The 23,079-nt window shown below is 36.2% G+C and overlaps 1 long non-coding RNA gene across 4 annotated transcripts in view; it reads right to left on the reverse strand.

Annotated features, from left to right (window-relative positions):
• Positions 1 to 18,386, reverse strand: part of LOC102013265 — a 28,544-nt gene extending 10,158 nt beyond the window's left edge. The window contains exons 1-3 of one of the 4 annotated variants that reach the window (XR_259939.2): positions 18,318 to 18,386; positions 16,208 to 16,339; positions 4,772 to 4,965 (exon numbers count right to left, since the gene is read on the reverse strand). This is a non-coding gene — a long non-coding RNA (uncharacterized LOC102013265). Of the gene's footprint in view, positions 1 to 4,771; positions 4,966 to 15,709; positions 15,997 to 16,185; positions 16,340 to 18,317 lie in introns of those variants that run through there. The other 3 variants (XR_001232801.1, XR_001232802.1, XR_001232800.1) reach the window with 3 other exon arrangements.
• Positions 18,387 to 23,079: the final 4,693 nt, after the last annotated feature.

Raw genomic sequence — 23,079 nt, forward strand, 5'->3', positions numbered from 1 at the left:
ATTATATATAAATCACATTTTGTTACAAACTATAATACCAGATGGAAAAATATGTCCTAGCATCTCTAGAATGGGGATTTGCCATGATAATTAGGGACTGCTCCAGGTGAAAAGTGGCATAGAGCATTATAATTTTGAAAGATAAGAATATAATTGAAATGATAGAGTAGACAAAAGTGAAAGGAGAAGATATAAAGAGTACTAACTGATTTTAAGCAGCGCCCTTTTATCTGTAATAATGGTAAGAATAAAATTAAGGTGCAAAATGAACACCTCTGTATTGTGATTAAATAGGTAATAGCAGCAGCTTTCTTTCCAGCTGACAAAGATTTTCAGAGAGTTTCTTCAGTATCCTATTGTTCCAGTTACTTGGAAAAATGGGATATTTACGTTAAAGTTATTATGTGCTATTTTAACTTTGGTTCATTTTGAAATTTTACTTTAATTTATACCATGAGCTGCCATAAAAATCATATGATTACACAAAATAAAGTGCAAAATTAGTAAGATTTATTGCTGTTATTTGTGTTAATTTGGTCTTATTTTATTTGCCCTGTAAAAAATGTAATTACTTAATGATTGTATTTTTTTTTGTCACATGCATCAGTTAAATATAAAAAATGTAAGCTCTGGACATGATGCCTTAAAAATACATAAAGTACTAAGTGTAGATTATTATTCAATATCATTATAATAGTCACAGTGTTGTTCATGAGACAGTTAACTGATGGGATATGAAATAAAATACATCCAAAATATAACTAATTATTCAGTATTGAAATAACCTTAATATTGTAGGGTCGTCTTAAGTTCTTAAAATTAAATGGAGTTTATTAATTTAGAGTTGCAACTGTTTCATATGATTAATCTCCTCAAATTGTTAGGGATTTTTCTGAGTGTTTCAGAAACACTAGCTTAAATTCAGCAGTGGAACAAATCAAACCATTATGGAGATCTTATCATCTAAACTTAAAAAGAAGTAAATAGAATGTTTCTGTAGAAACAAACATTCATATAAGAAGACATAATGGAAAAGTTTGTATATAATTCATTTTCTTTTTTTTTTTGTTTTTTTTTCCAGTACAGGGAATCAAATTCACGACCTTGCGCTTGCCAGGCAGGCGCTGTGCCGCTGAGCTAAATCCCCAGCTCTCTAATTCATTTTCAATAATAAAAACTTTCCATTTATAAACTGTGTTATATCTCAATGCTTTATAAAAATTTTCCAAATGAAAGAATTTGATGCATTACTACATATATTTTGGGCATTGATATTAAAGATAATTATCAAGTTATTAAGTTAATAATTTGTTACTGTAAAAACCAAACTGCAGGAGAAACACTTTAAAGAATCAACAAGAAATCACTAAAAGGGGGAAAAGAAAACCCATGAATTGAGAAAAAAAATTAGCCAACTGTAACTCAGACAGAGGACTCTTGTCTAGAACATATAAAGAATTTAAAAAATCAGGGCCCCAAAATTAAATGACCCAATCCAAAAATGGGCATCTGAGATGAATACACACTTCTCTGATAAAGAAATATAAATGGCAAATAAATGCATGAAAAATATGTTCAACATCATTAGCCATTTGTCAATGCAAATTAAAACAACACTGAGATTCCATCTCCCCAGAAAGAATGGCTATCACCAAGAAATCAATCAATAACAAATCCTGGAGGGGCTGTGGGGAAGAAGGATCCCTCTTCCACTGTTGATGGGAGTGTAGACTGGTGCAACCACTCTGGAAATCAGTGTGGAGATTCCTCAGTAAACTAGGATTAGAGGTCCCATTCAACCCAGTTATTCCCTTCCTGGATATTTTTCCAAAAGAACTGAAAACATCACACCACAGAGATGATTGTGCACCCATGTTTATAGTAGCACAATTTGTAATTGTTAAATCTTGGAAACAACCCAAATGCCCATCAGCTGAGGAATGGATAAAAAAGATGTGGTATTTTTATACAATGAAGTATTGCTCAGCTATAAAGAAAGATAAACTCGAGGCTTTTATAGGTAAATAGATGCAACTAGAGACCATTTTCATAAGTGAAATAAATCAGACCCATATGTGTAAACATTGTATTGTCTTCCTTGTATAAGAACCTGAAAGAGTAAGTAAAATCTGAAGCTCACAATAGATATTGTGAAAGGGAAAGAAACCTCTCACATAGAAAGGAGGAACTGGGATAAAGGAGGGGATAGGAAAAAGAAAGCAGGAAGAGAAAAAAATGTGTATATATACACAAGACAGCTAATTGTACTACTAGTTTCTATTGGTTTATTGAAAGGAACAGTTAATGTGTAATTGTTTGATCAATCTTACATCCATATATCTGGTTATCTGGTTGTCTTACATCCATATATCTGTTATCTTTGAAGATAACATTATGTAATATAAGAATCATTGTTAATATCCTATCACCTTGTTTTGAAATTCAGTATTCCATTTTTATTTTTCAGTGCTGTTTTGTTTATGTATTTGGTTTTGTTATTTTAGGGGTTTTTTTGCTCTTTAAAATGAAAAGCAAAATTTATATTTATATTTAGGGTTAGGTGGGATACACATATTGCTGATGTCTGGTTTGTTGAAAGAAACAGTTAATGCCTAAAATTTTCTTTTTACTTGACCAATTTTGCATGCTTGTATCTGTTAATCAGAATGACTGATGTGAAGACAACAATATACAATATAAGAACCATTTTTGAATTCCTACCATGTTGTATGGTGAGGCTCTGCATCGTTTCCAATTTTTCTTTTTATTACTTGTTATTGTCTTTGATTATTTGACCAGTCTTGCATTCTTACATCTGGTGGACTGAGCAACTTCACTGAAGTTAACAGTATGTAATGTGGCAAGCATTGTTAATTCCTATAGTTTTGTTTTGAGGTCATGTATCATTTTTGTTGTTTCTGTGCTGTTTTTATTTCTGTCTTCATTGTTGTTGTTTTGTTACTTTTTTGTCTTTAAAATGAAAAAATATAGAATAAAATACCATTTAAAAATGTATTGTTATGACACTCATATTTGACTTTATATGAATTTGTTAAAATTAGACCTTATCTTTCAGTATAACAGTAAACTTGCAACTCTAGTGTAGATGGAGTAAGAATAAATGAAATACTAATACAATTTTAGATGTCACAGTTTTTTAGTGTTACATAAAATGTGTCACTTATTCCCCCAAGAGAATGATGATTTCACAAATCTTTGAAGAACATACATATTTTGCATTGTTTTTGTTTTTGTTTTCAGCTTGGTGTGGTGAACTGGTGAGCTTTCTGTTTGTCATTAATTGCACCCCCCAAAGGGAGAAAGTGTTCACGAAGATTTCTTGGACAAACAAAAATGTTGATAGGCGCACATAATAGGATTTGCAGCTATTTTTAGTGAAAATGAGTTCTTTAATCCTCTCTCTAGTGGAGGTAGAATTAATTCATTACTAACCTCACAACAAATTTCGGTGAAACTAGGTCTGCTGTAACTGTTAAATTGTGGTAGAAATTCGGAAATGTTGAAACGGTCTCATCAAGAAACTGCATAATGTCATTTGGTGCATTAACAGAGCCCTCCAAATTTTGTTCAAACGTGTTTCTCTGTCTTCATTTCACCATTGTGTGGCTCATTTGAAACAGCCAGCATGTCTGAAGCAGTTTCAAACTGGCTGGAGAAACTATTCAGCACACCTCGTTAACTAGCAATTTTACCTCAAGACTATTTTGAGCATTTGATTCCTCCTGGTTTATTCTTTTAAAAAGAAAAAAAAAAAGAGCAAGCTATAAACATATCTGAGAGTAGGGATGGTGTCTTGATGAGTCAAATAACATTAATTCACTTTGTTGGCTAACAATGGTTGTTGTGTGCGTGTCTATGTCTGAATTGCTAGGGTGGTAACAAAATTCTCAAAATGATAGTAGTTTGGATGCTTAATGTTCTATCTTGGTTGTTAATTCCTTTCCTCTTCCCCTGGAATTTCAGGAGGTGAGGGTGGTCAGGTAATTTGGGTTCTACTCCCTGCTGTGTAATTGGCTCCACTTGAGTGAACACCAAGACAATGCCGATTCCTACGAAAACTGTTCATTAGAGATAGCTGGAATAAGGACTGCCTCCCAGTGCTCTCTCTCCGTCTCTCTGTCTGTCCCTCTGTCTTTGTCTGTCTCTGTCTGTCTCTCTCTCCTTCTCCCTCCCTGTTTCCCCTCTCCTATGAAGTAGTAAGTCTCAATATTATTTTTAAACTTCTAGTAATTCTTTCTGTAACTCTAAATAATGTGCTTATATGGCACTTTGGTTATTCAAACTTGAAGGTGTCTGTTGACCCTTGTATGAAGAATAAGATATTAATTCATACATTTTCTCACTTTTAATTTTTACTTGCATTTTTATTGTAAAGCTTTGATTTGTTAACTTTAAAATGAATTGTATCAAATATATTTTCCAGTGTAAATGAATTTCTACTCACTCATGAAAATAGAAATTTTGAAGCTTTATCAAAGAAATGCAAACCAATAGCATTCAATATATTAGGATCAAGTTTTTAATCTGCCTTAACGTGCGAATTAGAAAACAGTCTTTGGACAGATCCACTGTGGAGACAGGGAAAAGCTGTCCATGAATTTTGGCTTAACATATGCAAGGAGTGATCAAAATATGTGGTATATACATTGAATGTTACAGTAACAGTGTTATTGCAGTAAAAGACACATTGCCATTAATCTCCCACAAAGTACTCTCCCCTCATTTTAGACATACTTATCTTATTATTCTTGCCACTTTCTGAAGCAGTGCTGGAAGTCATCTTTCCTGAGTGTCTGTACGAGTTGTGATTTAAAAATCAGTGAATACTTCTTCCTAGGGCCATCCAACTGGACTTCCTAGGGTCTTCCACGAGGCAGACTCCTGCAAACATTACACTGTCCTCATGCACCATATTTACCAGCTTTGGCACTGTAGAACTTCTCTCTGTGACCCAAAGAATGATAGAATAAGAGTTTTATTTAATTTTGTTTTGTTTTGTTTTTTGCCTTTTTGAGACAGGGTCTCACTATGCAGTTCAGGCTGGCCTTTAGCTCACTTTGTAGCCCAGGTCGGTCTCTAACTCGCAAGGATCCTCCTGCTTCAGTCTCCTGAGTGCAGAGATTATAGAAGTGCGCCACCACGCCCGGTGATAGAATAAGAGTTTAAAGGAGTATTAAAGGGGGTATTTTGAGGAGCATTAATAGCAATGTGTATTTTACTGCAATATATTTACAAAAATTTTTAAACATTCATCATATTTTTGACCACACCATGTAGCAGCTTAGAGCCTCAAATGTACCTGAAGTTCCTGAGCACAAGGTGATAATTTACACTTAGCAATCTTCTTTCCTAGAAAAATGTTGTGTTATCTGGTACAGTAAACTGAAGCAAATGCCTTCAGTAACTGGGAAAAAATATGCATCTTCCTACAACCTGTACCTAGTAAAGAAATCTGCCAGTGAAGAACTGAGTTGTTGATAACATTGGTCACGTTAGCACACCGCTCATTTCCTAGGATAAGTTTGTTAGTCTATATTTTTTAATACACCATACCAATTCACCTAGCTTCTATTTCCAGTATTTCAAATATCTCTGTTGTACTAAAAGTTTCCACATGGACCCAAAACTAAAACATTTTTCTGTTTTACTGTGTAATCAAATCCTGTGAATTTCTACTCATGCTGCGTCTTAAACTTTTCCGTTATTCATTCTCTTATTTATTCTCTTGTACATTTAATGATGCTCCACCTGTGTTTCTTTCAATTTTTGATGGTTAATATATAACCTGATATTATGTGTTCAGCTTATTACTGAGATAATAGCTGCTACAATAGTTCTTACAGCCAAATTATATAGCACTAATTACATCCAATGTAAAAGTCTTATTAATTCACATATATCAATTCATTAAATCATCACAACTGCACTGTGAGTTTGGTACAATTATTGCCTATTTGACAAAAGATGAAATAAAGTCACAAGAAGCAAATGCTTAACAAAGATCACAAAAAATATAAATGGTGAAACAAGCAGTGGAATAGTAAGTTCAGGCATCAGTCCCTCCAACATTCTCTCTCTTTCCTCATAAACATTTATATAATTATCATTTCTTTTCTAGGAAACTGGTCTTACTCCTTTAAAAAGCCCTCACAGGCTTCTCCTGTTTTTTATACCACCTGAGACAGAAAAATTCAATAGAATTTGAATTCTTGAATTTTTGAATAGTTGAAAATGCCTTTATGTGTATACTTACAGGTTTAAATTTTGGATATTTAGAAACAATCTGTTTTCACGTGAACAGTAAAATTGTTGCTCCATTCTTCTCTACTATTGCATTTGACTAATGAAAAGTCAAAGGGTAGCCTCATTTCATACATTTATAGGTTAGATAACCTAATTTCCTTCCTTCACAAGTTTTTCTAGCTTCCTATTTCATTTAATATTCTAAACTTTCATTAGCCATATTTCAAAATGGGTGTTTTCATATATCTTATTGAGCCCTTAACTCTAAAAACATGTTTTAATTCACATCATATTTCCCTATTTTATAGTTTATTGTTTTTCTTCTGTGTATTTGCTCAAATTTATTTATTTATTTTAAAATCTTACTAGTTCATGTTTGCAGTACCTAAGGATTCCATTCATTTTAGGGAACTGGTACAGGTACATAACACATCTCAAACCTTTTTTTCATTTTCCCTCTACCCTCTTTTATTTTATCACCATCAGATTCCTTTCTATATCTTATAAGTTATTATAAAGTTAATTATCATATATGGGATAGAGATTAACAACCAGATGAACAGGCTGTAAGACATATAAAACTCATAAGACAATAATATTAGTCCAAGTCACACTTCTATATACATTTGCTATGCTGAATACCAGCAACTATTTATCTCTCTCTTCCTATAATTTGTCTTTTATTTTGTACTTTATTTATATATTGAGTTTTTCTCATGAGAAAAATCATATGCTTGTTGGTCTAATTAACTTAACATTATGATCTCAAGGTGCATCCATTTTCCTACAAATGATTTGCATTTAGCCTCTGGATAGTGCTCCATTATGTATATTTACACACTGCTATACACATTTTCTTTCTTCATTTGTTGATCTAAGTCCATATCAAGATTTAACTATTATGAATTGTGCTGTTACAAATATGGGTATGCATGCAACGCTGTAGTATGATATCTTCAACTCTTTGGGAAAGATACCTAGGAGAATAGCTGAGTCAAGTAGAATTTTATTTTAACTTATTTTGAGGAATCATCATACTGATTTCTATAGCAGTTACATCAGTTTACACTCCTACCAAAAATGAAGATTCCCTATTTCCCCACAGTCTTGCCAGCATTTTGTTAATGTTGATTGCTTGATGCTAGCCATCCTTTCTGGAGTGAGCTGAAATGTCAGTGTCAGTTTAATTTGCATTTCTCAAATCACCAGCAATATTCAAATTGGGGACACCTACTTTTTTTAAAAAGTTCTTTATATATTCTAGATATTAGTCATTTGTCTGAGTAGTAGCTTACAAAAAATTTTTCTTCCCATTCTATAGGTTGTCTCTTCACTGTTGGTGGTTTCCTATGCTGGGGTTCTGAATTTCTCCAGGTTCTCCTTCCCAAGGAGATATCTAATTTCTCCAATGATTTTCAGTGCAGGTTTTGAAGTATATATAAATCAGGGTTGGAAACTGTTATCTTTTAGGGCTTGAAACACTTCACTCTAAGCCCTCCTAGCCTTTAAGTTTGTGTAGAAAAAAGGTTAACCTTTATATGTGATTCATTGTCTTGCTTTAATGGCTGTTAAGATTTTGTCCCTGTGGTAGAATTCTGATACTTCAAGTATAACGAAGTGCAGAGAGGTTCTCTTTTGGTCATGGTTACTTGAGGTTATATTTGCCTCACTTATTTATATGTTTATTTCTTTCCCTATATTTGGGAAGTTTTCTGCCATTATTTCTGTGAAGAGTCTGTTTTATACCATTTACACTGTCTTCCAATTTTTCACTTATTCCAACTATTCTCAAATTAGTCTGATTTTTATCATCTAGCAGTCGTTACTTTCATTTTTCATGTTCTCTTTTTATAGTTGATCTTTGAAGGCATCACTGTCCTTCAGCTTTGAAATTTGGTCTTTAGAGTTTTCAATTATGCTGCTCAAACATTTAATATGAATTTTAGCCCTTCAGATTTCTGCTTGAAAGTTTTTCATGAGCTCTATCTCATTGTTAAAGTGGTCATTCATGTTTTGTATCATTTTGTTTAGCTCATCCAGGTTTGTATTACTGTCTTTTCAAAACTCTTGCATGATTTTGGTTATATCTTCTTTAATTACGATGCATACCTCTATGATGTTTTCCTAATCTCTTCTGCTGTGCTTTAAAGAAATTTGGGTGTAGTTTCTGCCTCTTGGTGCCTCCTGGGTTGGCTTCAGAGGAGTTGAGAGTTTGGGGAAGGATTTTGTTGCCTTTTATTCTCATGTTTCTATTGTTTTTGTTTATTTGCTTGTACATGTGTGGTTGCTGACATTTGTGGATGTTTATAGTCTAAAGGGATTTTTGCTAATATAGAGATCTTTCTATTTGTTTCTCAGTGATGTAACTTGGGTTTAACTATTTGTAATCCTTCACCACCCCCTCAAGATCCAACCACATCAGTTAAATTGGGAGGGGAGGGCACAGTGTAGTTAGTCAGCCAATCAACTTCTCTGAGCATAAACACTAATTTTATTAATGACACAAAAACAATCTGAATGTTGGCTTATGGAAAAATAGAAATAATTATGCAACCTTGCTAATTTCAAATGCATCAGCTACACATATACCATCTAAAACAAATTAGATTTTAAAATACCATTAGAACCAATTATGTAAATCCTTAATCACAGAGAATAGATTGCAAATTATAGTGTAAATATTACAGGTATTGACTGACAGGTAACATGTGCTCAGTACAATAGCTGTATCTCTGCTAATGGTACAGAAGGAAAACATTTGCAGAGTTAACTACTAAAAGGCTACCAAAGCTTTATGGTTATACTATTAAAGCTCTAAGGTTTGTGAGTGGAGGAATGTAAGAAGGAACTTTTGAAATCATAAACTCTATGATATGGCAATGAGGAAAGAGAAAACCAGTACAAAGGATTTCATTATGAAGTACATCAATAGAGTTAGGTAAATGTAGAAGAAAATACTGCCAGAAAGCAGAAAATAAGAAAGGGGGAGAGAAAAGAGAAATAAATGGTATAAAAAGTAAAAATAAGAAAGAAATAATTAAGAGGAGGATAAAAGAGGAAAATAGAGAGAAAAAGACAGAGAGATGTGAAGCAAGCAGAAGGACAAAGGAAAACTTTCTAAGCCCTAAGATACTGGTAAAAAAGAAAGGAAAGTAGAGGAAAAGAACAAAACAAAACCAAAACAAAAAATAACTACGTTCATACTCTCAAAACAAAAACAACTAACCATAAAATGAACCAAAACAAAAACAAAAAGAAAAATAAAGAAATTTCTTTGTGATTTCACACATGTGGTTTTCTTCAGGGGTCTACTGCTTTAAGGTTGCATGAAATTCAGATGTGTCCCTATTCTCGCTTGTGCATAAAGAAGCCTGCTACAGCCGAGGTGCATGCCGGGTACAGTCAGTCGCAAGAAAGCAGTAAGATTACGCTGAGGTTGTCAACTCCGGGAATTTCAAGTCCAGAAGAATACAGATGGAGCTTCACCTCTGGCCTTGGAAGTGAAGAACCTTGGCCTTTTAGTTTAAACCCCTCTGATGTCGCTTGCTAGTCTGACTGTGGCTCCCTGACCACAGATGTCTCCTGTGGCTGTCCCCATCACCATGGGAACATAAAATCAAGGCCCCTGAAATAAACCCAACCCACAGCTGCTAAGTCCTGGATTCAGTTGACCACTCCCTGGAATGGCCTCTGATCACTTTCTCCAGGGGATGGCAGGTGTGTGGACAGGAGTCATTCAGTCGCTGTTGCAGCAGGCAGCATCAGCTGGTCTGTTCCACTGCTGCATTTTTCCCTGAAGGCCTCTGGAGCAACTCACTTTCACTGTGTCTCTGTAAATTTAATCAGGCTTTCTCACAAGCCAAGAATCAGGAGTCAGGGGAAAAGTGCGTAGCACCTCTTCCGTTTTCCAGTTTGTGTTCTTACTGGGCTTTGCAGGGATGGAGTCTTCTTCAGGTGGTGTATATCAGTCAGTGCTTGCTAGAGAAACTTTTAATGTAGGATATACAAATATCTAAGAATTTACAGATTAGTTTACAATGGCTGCCCATAGAATCAGATGTGGAAGAGTGCAAAGAGTTTGCCTGCACAATGGAGATGTGAAGGACCTAGTACAAGGCCTGGAAGTCAGTGTAGTGCCTTTGTGAGTCCACATGAGGAAGATAAATTGTCTGCAATGGGAGGCTGTGGGTCTGTGCTGGAGTCAGGAGATGATGTCCAAGGTGAGGGCAAAGACTTGAGCTCTTCCAAAGAAACACAAGTGAGGCTTCCTCCTTCATTTCCCTTTTACATCATTCTGGGGATAATCTTCCCGCGTGGGTCTTCCACACCCAGATATATGCTGAGCCAATGTAGTTGGGCATTTCTGACTCCAGAAGATATAGTCAGTTTATTATCACAAGGTAGTTTCTAGGATTTTTTTTTCTTTCCTGAACAAAGAATTCATCAAGTTAAGTGCAAATGGTAGCAAACTTTTATTAAAAGTAGAAAAAGAAATAGGCTTTCCAGAGTGAGTCTGAGTGAAGTAAAAGGAGGAAAAGAAGTACACCCTTTAGTAGGAGGGCAAGCCCCCATGGAAGAGTGAATCCAGTGATAAAAACTCAATGATGTCTATCCATTTTGTTCCCCTAGTCCTCAGGCTGACATCATCTCTAGGTCATCCTTGGAAACCTGCTCAAGTTCCCGGGAGAAGTCCATGTGCAGCTCTTCGGTACCTGTTGTGCAACATGTGTCCTGAGATTTTTGTAATTAACAGGACAGACCTATTTCCTCAGCCAGCTTTTCTGGGCCCTAATCTCTATCTCATTTCTCCCTGAGAGACAAATATTGTGGTAATTCTTTATGGGGTGTTCAGGTAATGGACGTATCCTTCTTTTACAGCTTTTTCTGGATGGAAGGGGCTGTAGGCCCTACCTATTGAGAATTATATTATCTCTAACTACCATGGGGTGTTGTGGATCAGTGGCTAGGCTGAAGAAAATAACCTGTCAGAAGACAATGGGAAAAGAATTAGTGACTAGAGCTTTCTGATCTATGGGAGGAAGAAACTTTACTATTATGTAGGGGCTAGAGAACCCAAATATGAGGAGTAAATCAATTTCCATGCCTCTTGTGGAGGACAAAGTATAACAGAGAGAAATTAGATAAATTATCAAGAGCCTGAGAGCCATCGCCTTAGCAAGATTATGCACAAAATGGACCTAATTAAAAACACAAACTTCAATGCAGGTATCCATTTAAACTAAGGTGAATTAGGGTCATTAATAACTCTACTCACCTGTACCCAGAGCAAGACAGAAGTGTCGCCTTCTGAAGAGGAGTCCAAGTCTTCCAGAGGTTTTCAGGAATAGGTTTTTCCTAGTTCTGTAAAAATTCTAGTGACCATTTCCCATGTGGAGTATTTATAGTTTGTCATTGTATCACTTGAGGAAGGATCAGAATAGTTCCTCAGAAATAAAAATAAGGCCCTTGAGGGGTGGTAAGGCTGTCTTCCCCATCAGCAGTTGGATTTCCCAAGAAGACTTTTCTAAGTCTTTGTGGTATCCCTTACAATGCATAACTGCAATCGGCTTGGGAAGATGCGCTGCCTTTAGAAGCTGTAGCATTTCCTGCTTGTGCTTTGTAGATGATTGCTTATTAGTTAGCTCTTTCTTTTCAGTTTGCTGCATGGATGAGTAGCACTAAAGATGCATACTTGGAGTCCATAGGTACATAGCTTCTTAAATTTTCTGGTATCAATGCCTTAGCAAGAACTATTAGCTCTGCTTTTTGAGCAGAGGTCCCTGACAGAACAGGTTCTGCCCTCAGTGACCTGCTGGGAACTAACAACTGTGTAACCTATCTTTTGACATCTTCCTTGGACAAAACTACTTTCCTCAGTGAACAGAACCTCTTCAGGATTTGGGAGGGGTAGGTCCCTGATGTGCTGCCTGCTTGGGTAGGTCTGGGAGATCACTTGTTTGCAAGAGTGGCTGACTTCTGAGTCTGTAGGCATCAACGAGGCAAGACTAAGTGTAGTGCAAATTCATCAGCAGGATCCACCTGTTGGCTAACTTTGTTAAGGAGGCTTTGTATAATCCCAAACAGGTAAAATCTGTTTTGGTCTTTGCTGGAATTTGAGAATTGTCCCCAATTTTGCTCATAAATCCCTTTTCAGAAAAAAGGTAGCCTGCTGTGAGACAATTAGAAGCTCATGTTTAAATATTTGGCATTTGAAGTGATACATGACAGCATGAATACTGAAAGGTCCCCTCAACCCTAACTATGGCTATCAATCCAGAAAAGAGTTTTCCAGAAAAGGAAGTTAAAACTGAATGTAACAATTGAATTGCTCACCCATGAGATCCATGATTACTCATGATTTGCTTATATTTGGGTTTTCCTTTAGATCATTTGGGTGAGGGCTGGGGATACAGCTCAGTGGCACAAGTGCCTACCTGGCAAGTGCAAGGTCCTGAGTCTGATTCCTGGTCCAAAAAAAAAATAGATAAATGAAGATTATTTGGGTGAATTTAAATGCATTATCAATTTTGATAGCTATAAGTTCAGCCTTTTGTTTTTGAACTGCTTCCAGATCCCAATTGTTGAACACAGAAAAGGCCATGTCTATCAATTGGGTCATAGGTGTCTGTCATCCCATCTGAAGTGTATTCATTAAACAGATGGGAGAGACACATATCCCCCTAAGAGACAGGGGACAATCCAAGGACAGGATCATCAAGATATCTTGCTCTTCTGTGGGGGTCACTCTAATTATCGTAGCTTCTGGCTTTTCCTGAGAAAAAGAGTCACAAAAGCCTGAAAATAAGGGATTGCCCTCCACCTTCTGTATTTCAAGCAGAAACAGTTTAACTGAAAATAGTCTCGTAATTTATGCTGTTGTCCTGTACTCCTTTCTTGCCACTTCCTAGCTCACATTGAAACCAAACCTGATTGCCATAGTAGATGAGCTGTTGCCATTTAAATTGCCAGAGTCAAACCTTTCCCACTGATCAGGTGCAAAGTCAGTGAATCCACAGGGCATGGTTCATGATGTTTCCCACGGCTCATTCTGGAGCCTACAGAAAGAGGCTTAGGTCAAGTAGGTCTTAAATCCTTAAGTTTGTGTCCTATGTGGAAGGAAGAGACCAAATGAGCCCACAAATTGTCTTTTGTGAGAGTCAGATATTCACTAGAAAATGTCTGTGTCCCGAGCTCTAAAGATGTCGACTGTCATGGTTTGGGGTTTTACAAAGGTGAACAATATAGTACAGGACACATATTTTATAAGATACTTTATAATAGTTACCCAAAGAATCATATACAAGAGAGTGCAGGAAATCTGTCCACATACTAAAGAACAAAGAATCCAGCTGAGGCCTGGATCCCATGGTAAGGTCCTGCATGAGTCCAGCTGAAGACCTAGAGCCCATAACAATGTCTCACGCATGCCTGTTTCATGGATCTGTGCTGGGAAGGCCCAAAGGTCAGTGGTGGAATCTAGGAAGTCTGTGCCAGTGGGATGAAGGATCTGTGCTAGCAGGCTGAGGGATATGTACTGGAGACAGGAAATAACACACAAAGTAAGAACCAGAGCTCCCCTGAGAAGTACCACAGCCATCCTCAGCAACAGTGATGTTCCGAGCTTCTCCAATGATCAAAACAGTGAAATTCCCATCAGAAAAGCCAATGTGACAAGCTTCTCCTAGGAAGTGAGCAGTGTACCATCTTCCCTTCCAGAGCCAGGAAGCGATGCTCAGAGCGGGGACCAGAGCTCCACCAAAATAGACCGAAACCATTCTCAGGAGCTCCTTGGAGGATGAAAACAGCCAAGTTCATCAGGAAAGCCAGCATGACGAGCTCTTTCAGGAAAACCAACAACTCCTTACAGCTTCTCTCTACTTCCAACAGGCTCCCAACTGCTTCTACCAGCTCCCAACAGCCTCATAATGTTTTCCTCTTCTTTAGTTCTGCCTCTTATGCTGCTGGCAACAGTCCTGAGATAGGCCTCCCACACCCAGCACCACATTGATTGAGTTCAGCTGGGTGTTACAAGCTGCCCACCATTTGTCAATCCATTACACTGACATCTTTCATAGACGCATAGAAGAAAAACCCTACTGTGGGTTTTTTGTCTCCATACTGGGGCCCACTATCTCTTTAGGAGAGATGGTTGAGCCATTCAGTGTTTCTAATGATTCCTTCAAATCCCCCATGAGATCAGGATGGAACTCCCCCTCCCCCCACAGGTATGACCTTAGCCCCTATGGAGCCATTTGATGGCTCTCCTTAAGCAGGGTGGAGCCACTTGGGCAACCATGTCTCTTGCATTTACCCTGACAGTGAAAAGTTTGGATTTTGTTAAAGAGAGTAGAAACAGATATCTCTTTTTTAAGGGGAAAAAAAAAAAAACTTTAAAAATCTTATAACTCAGAGTCACTTCAGTTAAACTTTCCTGGCTATACTTTAGTTCTTTCTGCTCAGGTTGCTAGGTGTATGTTTTTAAACTACCTGCATTTTGTTAGAAGAGAGAAGGAAGGGATTGAGAAACAAACACGGGGGGCTGACACCAAATTGCACCCACCATGTGACAAGATAACATGGTGATCTTGAGGAAGATCCAGCCATCTAGGGGAAAGAGTGCAGATGCACTTTGAGATCAAGAGGAGTAATCTTGGGCAAGCAGCTACTCAGGTAGAAGACTAAGTTACCAACGGCTATTTTCCCCTAAACAGTGAGAAAGTTGACCAGCATCAAAGTGAACAGAAATGAGAGGCCCAACAAGCATAAGAACTGACTCTTTGGCTATTTAAATCATAGGGCAGGCTGTCCTATAAAAACCTGCTGAAGTTCTCATGAGAAGTCCACATTCAGGGCTTTGAGAACTGTTTTTCGAATGTGTCCTGGGATTTTGTACTTGAAAGTTACATATCCTTCCCCAGCCAGCTTTTCCAGACCCTAATCTCCTGTCTCAGTCTCTCTTCAATTCCTCTGCAGACTTCCACTGTCCCCTCAGAGTCTTCCTGAGATCCAGAGATCACTTCTCTTCTTCTATTCCTCCCCTAGTTGTCATTTTCTAGTGTCTGGATTCTAAATCTTTCAGGGGCTGATTTGTTTTTGTTTTTCACTCTGCCATTTCACCAGAAGTCCATCACCTTATTTTCCAGACATATGGCCAATGTTTTTTGTGATAATCATATATTTATTTTTCTGGAAATTTTTTCTACTCTCACATGCTTCCTTTTTATTATGACTATCTGTAGAGATGTTCATTCCAATTTAATATATAAAGGGTTTTGCTTCATTTGGGATAAATTGTCTTCCTTCAGTTGGATCCTGCATTATAAATTTTTCTCACATGCCTACTAATTCTTGTGCCTAAGGTGAGTTAGTATTAGAATTATGATTGATAGCTAGTGTGTGAGTGACACTGTATTTCCAGAAGAAGGTTTTGTTCAGTGTCAGAAAATTTACAAGTTGAAATCTTTATATACAATATTTTTCCTGTCAGCAAGACTTTCTTTCAGGCACAAGGATAAGAAATAGGTGGGCAGTCTGTGTACATATGTGTCACAGTCTTCTTGTTTTGCTGTAGCAGAATAGCACAGAATGGATGCTTTATTAAAACAACAAAAGAAAAGGGATTTACTCCACAGTTTTGGAGGTTTGCATGTCCAATAGCAAGCTGCTGGTAAGCTGCTGGCATGTGTGAGAGGCCTCCTGGTGCTTAATGCCATGAAAGAGGATGGAAGGTCACTGCAATGAGAAACAGCAGAGGGCGGGGGCAAATTCTTTGTTATATGAAGTAAACGCTCCTGCTGTAATGAAACCTCTCCAACAATAAAGATGTGAATCCACAATGCCATGGTCCTCATTAAATACTTATTTCTTAAATTTCCCTGTCTTGATATTTCTGCTTTGGAACTTTAGCTTTTAATATATTACCTTTTTGGAAACACATTCATACCATAGCAATACTTGCACAGAAATAAGAAGAGCTTCACTTTGGAAACCCAAAGACATACGGGATGTTCTCTATCCTCTCATGCTGGTATGTATTTCACAGTAGAGAGCAGATGTAGCTTCACTTTTGGTCTACCTGTGGACAGATAGGGGAGATGGATGAAAACATAACACCTTTTTATGCTGCAACATGTGGAATCGAGTATGTGTAAGGGTAGATTTTTATCACTTTTGTAACAATACATCTAATTAACGTACCCTGATTATTGTTTCACAGACTACTGATATTCTAGGTTCCTCCTAAGCTAGGGAATTTTTTGCATTCTCATGAGTATGTTCTGCCTGTGTCTACAGTCACATTTGTCTGCCCCACAACCTAACACCATATGATAATGAAAAATCCACTGTCTGTCTTAACCTCAGAGCTATAATAGATTTATATCACTTAGAAGGGATTTGGAGGAAATAGTGTGGACAATAAATATGTGTTAAACTTGCAGTGTTGAACTGGAGAATCTAAACAAGCTTTCTAGTTGTTGATAGCCATTAGGCTAAAGTACTCTTAGGTTCAGGTGTTTGTTAGTAACCAAAGTGGTAACATTAGGCATCAAATTCATTTAAAACTGTAAGTTTCACTTAACTTCAGTTAATTCCCATATTGTCTTTCCCATTTCTTTTGTTCCTCATTATGATCAAATTTAGAAAAAAATATTCCCCTCCTCCAACTTCTTCCCTTGTTTTGTCTTTGTTTCTTTCTTTTAGTTTTTAAGATTCTGAGCTTTTTTTGTTTCTTTCTTCACTCACTTTTTATTAGTACTCCCACCATTCTACCAAAAGCATCCTTTATAAAGACATAATTCCTTCTCTAATACCAAAACCAGTGGTTATTCTTGGTGTTTGTACTACTTGAACATATTAATATTTGCTCCAGGTTATAACTCAATTCTGATAAAAGTGTCTTTTCTTTTCACTTTTTTTCCAAGTTACTACCTAACTCAAAACTCACACCTGTCTCCTATTATAAGAATTCCAAACTCTTTTCTGATATCTGACTGCTGACATCTTTTCAGTCCAGGTCTTCAGCTTTCTCTTCATAAGAAAACCCATAAGAAAGCTGAGATCTCTCTTCTTTGGTTGTTCTGAGAAAATCAAACCACATAAGCCCCTGGCTGAACCCGCAGTCTGAGCTTCTGTCTAAACACAACAAAAACACCAAAACAAACAAACAAACAAGGGAGGTTGTGCCTTCTTTGCTCTCTCAGAGCATTTTAGACGAGACTGGGAAGGCTGCTTTGCTGTCCTGCAAAGCCTCATATATCATGTAAACTTCACAAGTAAACATTTACCCACCCTCTTGGTGTGTGTGCAAACTGATGAGTCATGATCTCTGACCTTAGCGTTTCCATGCCCTATCATGTTAAGAGGACTCAGAGAAAGAACCGTTGCTTTACTTTAATCTACCCTCAGTGCTAGAATGGTTTCTTTAATTGCTGGGTCTGTTATGTATGATCTAAATGATAGCAACTCCCAAATATATTATTTGCAGCAGTTCCCATTGAGTTTTCAGCATCTATTTCAATTCCGTTTTTAAGATCACCGTTCATCTGTCTCACAAACACCCGCCTGTGCTACTCAGCAGTGAGGTCTGAATCTCCCAGAACCTCGTTCTCCCCAGATTCCCTTTCTTTACTAATTATGTGGTTCAGGCTCCTTGAAGGCATCCCTGACCTCCTTCTTTCAGGTGTACTTCACATGTAGCATGCAATCAAGTCTGCTTCATGCTCTAAATTCACGTGAGACTTTATCACTTAACTCCACTACTACCTCTCAGACTGTCCAAGCTAATATTCTCCAGCCAGGCTTAGTGAAGCAACCTAGAAATTGATGGTTCTTCTTCAGCCCTCATTGCACTCTGTCTAGGGTCTCCTAAAACCAGCAGTAAAATGGCCTTATTAAAATTTAAATAGGACTATGTCAATCAAGCCATCAGGTGGCTTCCTGGTTCACTGGAAGAAAAATTCTTATAAACTATATACATAAACATTATATGTAGACATCAGTATAATCTTGCATCAACAATCCTTTAACTTTATCTCTCTTATTTTCCCACTCACAACAGCCAGCTCTTTCCTCCAACATACACAGGTGTTCTCCCACCACGAGGTGTTGCATTTGCTGTTTCTATTACCTGGAATGAACATTCTCTGTGTTTTTTCATTACAAATTCTAGTATTTTAGGTCATTGTTCGACTCACAATATCTTTATGAAGTCATTTCCTTCAAGGGAATTCTCTCTTTTCTTTATTTTTCTGTCTCGATTCATGGAGTTTATATCCATATACTGTTGTATGTTTCATAAAAATTTTAGTGGGTAGGTTAATAGTAGAATGTAAGCTTAATGATAGCATGGATTATATTGTTTCTTTTCCTGTTACTATTAAGACATTTAAAACATGTAACACATTCAGAAAGTAGTTGTTGCTGTATTATTTGAATAATAATTATTATACATACACAATGTAGCATAGGTAAACTGCTATATTTCTCACAAAGTTCTTTAATGTTTATTTCATAGTCAATCAGTACAGTGTATGTTTGTAACTAATTATTTGTTTTCTTCATTCCTTTAATAGGGACAATAATATAAGGTGTAATCAAAAGTCAGTGTTTCAATATACATTTTAAAATATTATTACAGCAAAAGACACATTGCCAGTACTCACTCACAAAGTGAGTCTTTCACTCTGAACACACTTACTGGATCATTCTTGCCAACTTTCTAAGATGGCACTAGAAGTCCTCTTTTATGAGTATCTTTTCGTAGCTGCCCCAAAGCCCTAAATTGACTCACAATATTTATGCCCATTTCTATCGAAACTGTTACTGTATGTCACCACCCACCTTGTTCACCAGGTCCTACACTGAATAACTTCTGACTTTTCTCCAAAGTCAAAACAGTCATGAAAGACAAATATTTCTGAATTTCATTCGGGACTTTGGGGCAGCCCGATAGCACAAACTGAAGCCCTTCAGAGATGAAGACTTCCAGAACCGCTGCAAAACGGGGCAAGAATGATGGAATAAGAGCGACCGAAGTACTGGGAAGTATCTTGAGAAGGGTTAATGCCTTTTACTGTAATAAAGTTGTTTAAAATTTTTACACATTCACATTTTATCACACTTTGTACATAAAATCATATTAAAATGCTTCATAATAAGAACAGTCTACAACACATAACAAATAAGTGGTGGGATGCATAGGGTATTGTGTTTCTGAACTGGTTGTATATGTAAAATAGTCCTAGTATCTTTTTTTGTTTGTTTGTTTGTTTGTTTTGTTGGTTTTTTTGGTTTTTTTCTCCGGTACTGGGAACCGAACTCACGACCTTGCACTTGCCAGGTAGGCGCTTTGCCGCTGAGCTAAATCCCCAGCCCCGGTCCTAGTATCTGTATGTCTTCATTAATTAAGATTTACCCACCACTTAAGTTTGTTCTCTTCAGAGCAAAGATTAATAAGTGAACAATACACGTATGTATTAGAATACCAGTCCTGAATAACTCTGTCCTTCTTTCTCTTGCAAGCCCAAAAATGGACTACTTGGGTTGTGTTATGAAAGTGAGAGAGGATATTTCAGTGCACAGGTTGTAGATAATATGAAGAAAATAGGACAATTAGAAGAATAAATATACACAGTTCAAGTTCAATAATCAAAATAGAAAGCAAATCACAAAGAAACAGCCAAAACTGTGGGTGAAGCTGAATACAGAGATTAAGCAAGTTTCAGTAAGCCCAAGTTAACAAAATCAAAATCAAGACAATATTATTGGGTCAAGGAGAGGTGATGGATTTGTATAATACCATGGGAAATTTCTTTTTATCTGTGGTGACTTTTTATGTGCGCTATAGGGTTGGACAAATAGTCTTATCTAAAAGATGCTAAAAGCAAGAAGAAAAAACGTACGTACCATACATATATGGTATACATATGTATAGATACATATACATAATATATGTACATATAAAACATTGAAAATAATTATGCTGAATGGAAAGTGGTGAAAGTTGCAATACGAAGTCAAAATATATGTTGAATAAATTCTTTAAAATTTTAGTAAAAGATGACCAAATTCTTTTAAAAATATTATAATTATGCAATATATGTAAACTGCTTATAATACCGTGTCTCTTTGCTTTTAAATGAATTGCAAATTATAAAAGAAACATTATCTTTACTACTGTGTCTGCAAAAAGTAAAAAAAAAAAAAAACAACTAATTCATAGTAAGAGAATTGGTTTCATCCAAGGGATATTATGAGGAACTGATTAAGTCTGGATGCTCTCCCCAAGTCTTATAATATTCATATTATTCTATTGCAACAGTACCATATTCAAAAGAAATGATTTGCTTTAGTTTTGAAAAATCAACTTTGATTCTAATGGATAATGCAATTTAAAAAGAAGGCTATTGCATAGAGACACATAATTTACATTTTAATATGTTGGCTGCTTCTCTACAAGGTGACCAAATTTGCTGTCAGAGACAAGCTGGTTAAGTATGTTAATAGTTGGGCTCTTAAGCACATCACTTAATATTGCTCACTAACATTATTGATTCTTGAAAGAGACTTGCTAGTAAAGCCTCATTCCTGTGCTGGTACGATTAGGTTTATCCTGCATTCATGCTTTAGTTTGATCATTTAAATGTCTCCCAAGTTCAAGTTTTACATTTTAATTTATTCTTAGACCTGTGACAATGCAACTAAATCTTTAAGACTCTGCTCACTGAAATGATTTAGCCTTGATTTTAATAAGCTTGGAAAATGGAAAGCTTTAAATAACACAAGCAAAGCAGTAGTTTTCAAGATTTTTGCACATAACCACACATGATTATAAATATTATGAACAATGGGGTATGATTGTTCATGGAAGAAGAAAGTTTCCTTTTATAAATTACAAAGCATCTATTCATTCTGAGTGAGAAACTTGACAATAATTTTGAATGCTTTTTAAAATAGCCAGCAGTGAAAAAAATGAATAAAATGAGTCAATGAAATTAAAAATTGACTGAAATTTGCTTATTTTATTATTATCTCTGGGTTTACCCTTGAAAAAAAAGGAACCCAAAGGTTGCAGATCAGAGAATGAAAGCATTGTTACAGATGTGTACAATTGCTCAAAACTAAATAATTTATTTCATGGAACTTTGAATTCCTACAGTTTGCAGCTTCATTTTTATAAGCATTAGTGGTCACATGAAAGGTCATTTTTTATGTTCCTAATTCTTTAAAAGTTTCAATAGAGCATCAAGAAGCTATGTTAATCAATAAAAGCTTATTTTCCAAGCAGCCATTGTTTATTTGATGCATATGTATAGCCCTTTGTTATTTTGTTACTCAGACTTTCTTTTGATATTTCCAAGTTTCCCCATTACCTGTGAATTTTCCTCAAAGTTTATTGGAGTATTTTATATTTCTTAAGACATGTTTCATTCATTAGGAGACTATAAGAATATGCTACATACACTTCCCACTTCTACCTACTTACCCTACTTACCCGTAGATCAAGATGAAATAACATTTGAATGCTCAGATTGTTTCTTAGGTAACTGTGTTGCTAAAGTTATTAAATTGAATACCTTTGGAAGAAAGGTAAGTTGCAGTCATCATAAAGATAATATTCAAATTGTTACAAAGTACACAAAGAAAGTACATTAACAAAGTACACCTACAGAAATGACAAATTTCGATGTATTAAGTGTTCTGAAGTAAATAAAAATGAGGCAAGTTGGCTGTGGTGACCTGCATGAGCACATTTAGGGAGGTCCACTCTCTCATGAGGTGACAAAAGGGCTGAATGATGACCATCAGTAATATAAGCAAAGACGTGATGAAGTGAAGACAGACAGCTGCTGTTATTCTAATTGTATTGGAGAGTTCTTGGGGAGATTGGGAGTGTAAAAGAACTTGTACTGACTCAATTTGATGGTTAATTATCACAATGCTTTCTCAGCTTGCTTCCTATTTATACCCAGATCTGTGCAGGAGAAGGTCCTTAACACCGTTTGTCCATCTATGTTTCTGTTCTTATGCATGGAGCAGTCCTCTGAGGGCAGAGTTTGATTCTCCCACTTTTGCGTTAACCACAGAGGTCTCCTGCACTGGGCACCAAAATTAGCTCAGATCCACTAGAAAAATAATCCAAAGTGCAGTACTTCTCCAGTTCTACAGGAAGATTTTTATGGCTGAGGTCAACAATCCTGCCTGTACCTTCTTCCGCTGGGAAGTCAGGATCAATATCTTGCTTTTCAAACCTTGGATTTCTCTTTTATCATCTTAAATTTAATTTTCTGTTCATGTAGATAAACAAAACAAACAAACATAAGAAGAGTCCTCTAACATATTTACTACTGTGGACACAGCAGTGTCTGGTTCCAAGCTCCACTAGGGGAAAAAAACCACTGGGGTCTTGCTGAGTAAAATTCTTACAAAGCCATTTTATAACATTTGGGTCCATTAAACTGGGGGGAATAATCTAATTTCCATACATTAAAAGACCTGAAAATAAATGAATGAAGTCATTATATGTATTAAAGTAGTTTGATGTTTTCCCTATATTTAATGAACACATTTTCTGTTAAAACACTTTTTCTAAAAGAAAGTTGCATTTTTTAGAATTTGAAATATGCAAAAGTATAGAAAAGAAAACACTGAACACCATGGATCTTACCATCCAAATGAAATGGCTGTTAAAATTTTGTAAGTACTTTATGTGTGTACACGTAGTTGATAATTATTATCTGTGTTTGCACCGCTTTAGAAGTTGATTTTTTAGGTATTTATTTAAAGCATCTTTATATCTTAAACATCTTTGACAAA

The sequence above is a fragment of the Chinchilla lanigera genome, unplaced genomic scaffold (assembly GCF_000276665.1).
Source record: "Chinchilla lanigera isolate Chin_1 unplaced genomic scaffold, ChiLan1.0 scaffold00010, whole genome shotgun sequence".
NCBI classification, from domain to species: Eukaryota; Metazoa; Chordata; class Mammalia; order Rodentia; family Chinchillidae; genus Chinchilla; species Chinchilla lanigera.